The sequence below is a fragment of the Alligator mississippiensis genome, chromosome 4 (assembly GCF_030867095.1).
Source record: "Alligator mississippiensis isolate rAllMis1 chromosome 4, rAllMis1, whole genome shotgun sequence".
Taxonomy (NCBI): domain Eukaryota; kingdom Metazoa; phylum Chordata; order Crocodylia; family Alligatoridae; genus Alligator; species Alligator mississippiensis.
The window spans coordinates 131412797-131419472 of record NC_081827.1 but is presented as its reverse complement, the minus strand read 5'-3'; positions in this window follow the sequence as shown (position 1 = coordinate 131419472).

The following is a 6676-nucleotide window of genomic DNA, read 5'->3' as shown; positions in this document are numbered from 1 at the left end:
GAGGTGGGCGGTGGCTCAGACCACCAAACTCCTCTGGATCTCACACAAGCTTTCTATTGCCCTGCCGTGTACCCAGAGTCCCCACAAGATCAATGTGAAGTCCTCCTCGGCTTGGGCAGAAACCGCTCAAGCCTCTTATACAGCTAGCAGGCCAATCGCTAGCCACCACGTGGGAATAATTTAGAACTAGCCAATAGCGGGGAACAAATTTGCATACGGGTGGCGGGAACTCCTTTGCACCGTGCATTTCTGTTGCAACTTGAGAAATGCACCCTGCAAAGACAGCTGCAAAGTGGCGGAAACTTTTCCCTTGCACACGGGTTCTCTATGCAGCAAAACTCCACCGTGCAATGAAGCTGTAATCCCACGGGGATAATTCTAGTGCCGAAGCACACACAAAATCATACCTTTGGGTCATGACACTTAATATGTGACCAAGCTGAAAAAATAGGCTGTATCTGCATCTGCCTCCCTAAACCAAATGAAAAACATAGACCCATCCACCTGCTTTTGTGCAGCATGGGAGAAAGCCTGCAAATTAGGCAGTGAAGATGTCATGGAGCAACCCTGAACAAATGCTTGCACCCTGTTGTCAAGCTACCCATCTTTCAGGGGGCAGTCCTGGGGGGGAGGGGGGGTTGTTTTTTTTACACATGACCCAGTTGTCTGAGTTTGATCACCTGCAAAGCAGGAGTGGGCAGAGCCATGCATTTCTGCAATGGTCCAGGCTCAGCAGTGAGGGTGGTAGAGCCACTCCCTGAGTTAAAGTTTAGAACAGATGTGTCCCACTGGTGGGATGTGAAGGTCATGTAGGTGGGACTTAAATTCTTAAATTTTTATGTCCTTAAAAATTTCCATTAATGATTAATATAATACTAAAATTCATGTAAATGTAAAAATATACTTCTTGGGAAAAGTGAGGTTTTGTTTTTATCATAGTAGTACCAGGGCTTTTTGACAAAATGGTTGGTGGGACATAAGGTGCAAAAGGTTGAGAACTCCTGGGCCTAAGCAAAATTTTTAAAAAAAATTCCTTACATTTTTAATGGTATTTTTTCAAGATCTTTTACCTTTCCTGGTTTTCTGAGCTTGTTTTCGTTCTGTTCCTCATCCATATGTTCCAAAAATAGTTAAGTAGCCTTCAAAGTAAGATTGGCAAGCCCAGGAATAAAGCCCTTTGTCTCTCTTGCCTTCTCCCCCAACTCTGCTTGGCTGAGAAGCTCCAAATTTCCCATCCCTCCCAAAGATTGACAGAAGGCCACCTGTTAATTTCAGGAGGGGCAGGACTTCCAGGGCCCCTTGGCCAATCAGAGGCATGGAGGCCCTCCTTTTCCTCCCCAGAGATTGACAAATGGCCACCTGTCAATCTTTGAGGAGGGGTGGGACTTCTAGGCCCTTCAGCCAATCAGAGGTGTAGGCAGAGTGGGCCACCATGCTCCACTATTAAAATCTCCCTTCCCTCTCCTCCCCTCCCCCATGCTTCAGGATGCCTGATAGGTCCCTAGGTATGAGTATAAATTCAGAAAAAATGAGGTGATTATGATTACAGATTATGGTGCATTTATACCCTCTATTAATGAGGACACTTACATGCAATAACATAATGCAAGCTTACAATATATAGTGCTATTGGGTGAATAAAAGTTCCCCAATGTTTGATGATTACAAGTTACTTAAGTAAATAAGTCATCTATTTGTGCAAAAGACTAACAACATGTACAATGAAATGTGCATACAGGTTCATTTATGAACTGAGATGGTTTTCATTAGCTGGTTTGGTTTGCATAGGTTAGACATTATTGGTGGAAATCTTAAAGTCTGGGGTCTCTTACCTTGGACAAAATAGGGAACATTTATTTGTGAGAAGAAATACATGGTAAGCTCAACTTCTGGTCAGGAGCCTACATCTTGAGGGGAGACTGCAGTCTGAAATGCAGCCCCTTACTTTGTAACTGTTAGCCACTGGTTGGTATATCCAGCTGTAGGTACCCTTAGGACATGCCGGTAGAGTAGGAAGGTATTATATTCTGAGAAATTATCTGATTTTCTACCCAGTGCTTCTCAGATTGTCAATTTGTGTTTTATTAATGACACAACTTACCCAATGGATTCTGAATCTTGTTAAACTATTAATAATCAAGTTCACATTGCAACTACAATGAGGGCCTGATCAGGTGGTGTCCAGCCACATTGCATATTTGCAAGTTTGCAAGATATGGAGAGCTGCCCCTCTCATGATTGTTTTTAGTCCTATCTTATCCAAGCAGGTGAAATTGCTATTAGCAGCAGCATCTGAGGGTGGAATGGGAGTGGTTAAGAATCCACTCTATAGCATGCTTTCACAGATCATCCTGCTGGCCCCCTTTTCCCTACATCTTTCCACATGTTGTGGCTCTCAGTCTTCTGACCCCAGCCAACTGTCCCTGAATACATCCTCACTGTTGCATCAGTTGTTGGGCAACACAGAAAGCACAGAGTGAATCAGAGGAAGTTTGAAGAGTGGCTCTTACATCCCTAAGTGACTGAGGCAGTATATACTGGTGTAACCCTTATGTTCTACATATATGTTCTATAATAGTAACTTTGTGTATTCTTTATCTGCACACCCTCAATAGAATGCATGTTGGGGAAGGGGGCTACTCACACCTGTTTTTCTTGTTTGTGGGCTTGGGTTATATTGTTTGAGATTGATGTGTGCAATTGTGAAGGGTAGGTAGATCAGATTTTGTGTCTGCTGCCCCCTCACCCCCTCCACATTTGTTAAGTCTGCAGGCACATAAATGTTGTTAATGCAAAGTTATACAAATGTCACTGAAAGGTCAGTTTTCACTGTGAGCTGTCCAGAGGACTGTACAGTTTTAGTGTACATTTTGGGAGGGGAGGGTATGGGGCATGAGAGCACAGACAGGAATCACTCCATGGATGACCTTGTAGCTTATCAGTGAGTTCAAGGAAAAATCTGATACTTGTTATTGGTGACAAAAAAGGTAGATCAAGGTCTGAGAAAGCTGGGCTTGCATAGGTAACCTGAAGAGGATGAGCAACAGAGTGGCAGTGAGCATACCTATACATGTGCTTTAATGCACATTAGCCTATTTTAACGTGCATTAAAGTGTCACTAAAAAATCCCATGCTATTTAGTTAATGCACATTAAAATAGGGTAATGCACATTAAGCGTAACTTAAAAACTGTGGGTTTTTATAGACACACTGCGAGTGGAAAGGGGAGAGCACTTTAATTAGAGTGGCAAGAGTATCTCATGTATCTCGTTGAACAAGCTTTAAATAAAGCGCCCTGCTGCCATTTTGAAGTGTGGGGACACTGATACACAAGAAACAGACACAGGAGGCTGCTGGAGTGGAGTAATTACTAGGGCTGGGTGAAACAGCAGCATTCCATTTTGACCAGTGTTTCGACATTTCCATGGAACAACATTTCGTTTCAAATTTTGTTTCGATTTGAAACAGCTGTTCCGTTCTGTCGAAACAGCAAAACTGTTTTGACGTTTCACCTATAGAATATAATGGGGAAGGACAAAACTGCCTATAACTTTGCCATTTCTGGCTTGAATTGGATGAAACTTGCAGAACTGGTAGCCCCTTCTGAGGGCATGAAGCCTGTTAAGTTTCAAGGAGATAGGTACAGGGGGTTTGGGGAAACTGCACCCCAAATTTTGAAAGCAAAACTTGTGTCACGTGTATGTGTTAAGCCACAGTGGAGTCAACACTGCAGGCATGCTAGCCCCTGCTGAGACCACAAAGCCTGCCAAGTTTCAAGGAGATAGGTGCAGGGGTTTGGGGGAAACTGCACCCCAAACTGTGTATTGAGCTGGTCCCTGAGTGAATAATGATTGATTGCGTAACAGTAGCTAGCGAGCACAAAGAGTTAATGAGCAAGGATTAACACCTACAAAACCACAGACTAAGGAGAAGAAAGAATCAATTAGAGCAGGGAACTGCTTTTGCCCCAAGATAGAGACAGTCAGTTGCACAAGCACCCATGTCATGAGTTTTGCCTGTCAGCAGCTAGGAGTGCAGGACCCCAGAACTCAGAAGCCCCTGCACCTATCTTCTTGACAGCTGGCAGTCTTTGTGGCCACAGCAGAGGCTAGCAAGCCTGCAGCTTTCACCCTGCTGCACCTTAACACACACAGTGTCACCCATGTCACGAGTTTTGCTTGTCCGCCGCTTGAGGTACAGTTTTCCCCCAAATCCCTGCACCTATCTCCTTGAAACTTGTCAGGCTTTGTGGCCTCCACAGGGGCTAGCAAGCTTGCAGTTTTGACCCCACTGTGGCTTAACACGTACACATGACACAAGTTTTGCTTTCAAACTTTTGAGGTGCAGTTTCCCTGAACCCCCTGCACCTACCTCCTTGAAACTTGGCAGGCTTCATGCCCTCAGAAGGGGGCTACCATTTCTGGAAGTTTCATCCAAATCAGGCCAGAAATTACAAAGTTATAGGCTGTTTCAACCTCCCCCTTTACAGCCTATGGGCTAAATGTCAAAACAGTGTCGAAACAGTGAAAGCTTTCGACTTGCCTCATTTTGTTTCAAGGCTGTTTTGACTATATCTGTTCTGTTTTGATCTTGGTGTTTCAACCTCGAAACGGGTTGAAACAGCGTCAAAACAAAACCGGTGGCAAGATTTCGCACAGCCCTAGTAATTACCACGCTCAAGCAGACTGGATTAATTAAGTCCACTACAATGCCCCGTCATTACAGCTTGTTGGAGCAGGCTCCATGCTTGTGTACAGGCACCTTATGAGACAGTCTCTGTAATGAATGTGCAGTGAAGCCTCTGACTGTGCTGTATCTTCTCAACTTACCTTGCACTCTGAGTGAGTTGTTCTTGAAGCTTGACTAGACAAGCACAGCCTGTTTGGAGGTCTGATTGCTGTGCACTTCTAAGGATTCCAGCTGTACAGTAATTCTCTTAACCACATCCCTGTCCTGCTCCTTTTTCCAGTACTTTATTCCCCAATCTGTGTCCATTGGATCCTTTGTAGTTAGCTGGTAGTCTCCTTCTTAATAACAGCTTGTACAACTAAGGGGAGTTGAAAGAAATACAAACCTGTTTTGTATGCAAGCTGCTAATTTCTCTTGTATGCACCCTTGGAGATTATAACACAAGACCAGGTTTTCAAAGATGCCTCAAACTAGAACTAGATATATGGATTTATGAAAACAGTTACATGAGTTAGATGCTCAACTCTCATTGATTTTTCTATAGTTGCTTTAACAGTCCAGAGCTGGTATTAAGTATAGGAAGTGCATTAGCAAACTCATGAACTTCTGAGAAGTTCAAAGATCCATAACTCCTAAACTAACCATCCAACCTATCTGAATAAAATAATATTTATTAATAATATACATGAGAAAGCTCAATGACACTATTTTTCCATCTAGGAGAGATATAATGTGCATTTTCTAAGCCAACTTCTTTGGAGAACACCGGTTCAAAAATAAAGTCATAGGCACTGTCAAAGAAAAATAATACTTGCTCTCATATCCTGCACATAGAACCATCCAATTCAACTATCTGTAGTATATCCAGTTCACATCAAATTTGGCTAGAACTTGTCCTGTGCTATGAGACCACAGTTACGAAAGTCTATTATCTGTTTTTGGGGATCTGGATATGGGAAGATTCAAAATCAGGACTGTAATCCAATACCCCTTTCCCCCTGCACCCCAGTTACAAATTTAACTAATGGGAGGTTCCTGTTTGCTGACAGCAAAACCCAGATCTTTGAAGCTAATTATATTTTCTCCTTGTTTACCCAAGGAGCTGAATACAAGTAGTTATTGTTTTTAAAATGAAGAAAACCTTCACTAATTGCTAATTGTCAGACTTTCACTAATCACCCATTATTAGGTTACCATTTTGAATTATTCTGTACATAGATTACAGTACAAACTTGACATCACCTTTACAATTAAATTAAGTCATACTTAGCCCTTTTATGGCAGTTTTCATGCATGGCTCTTTGAATGCTTATATATAAATTGGGGTCAACCCCAGTTTACAGACAGAGAAGCCAAGAGACAAAAGAAGTGAAGTGACTGGCTCAAGTATAGCTAGCATGCCCTGAATGTAACACAGGTTTCTCAAGTTCTGTTTCCCTGCCCTGACTAGATCACACTGCTTTGAAAAGAAACCAGACTAAACATGTAAGTGCTGCCAACTGGTATTTTGTGATTGCCAGGGACAGGTTTCATTCCAACACATAACAAATAACATAACAGACTACTATAATTATCCCAAACACTGAAATATATAATCCTGACAAGGCAACACTTTGGGGCGCTTCCTATAAAATATAATGGCCCATTTTTAAATAGAGCTTCTTATTAAAAATTGTAAAATTTGACATTCTAAGAGAAAGTAGTACAGTGTGAACTGTGCTGATGTCCATTGGAGAAATATTCAGATAGGCAAGTGATCCCAGGGATCCTGGTTTTTCCTCTTTTTAAATAAATAAATAAATACATACATACATAAATTGCAAATTCTCTGATAAAAACCCCAAAATCCATTATTAAAATTAAAGGCCCCCCACAAAGCCCCCCAGCCCTGCTCATGCCCCTCACTCCCCCCCAGAGCCCTGCTCGTGCCTCTCATGCCCTACCACAACAGCCCCGCAACTGAACTGGTGCCCCTCACTCTCCCCAC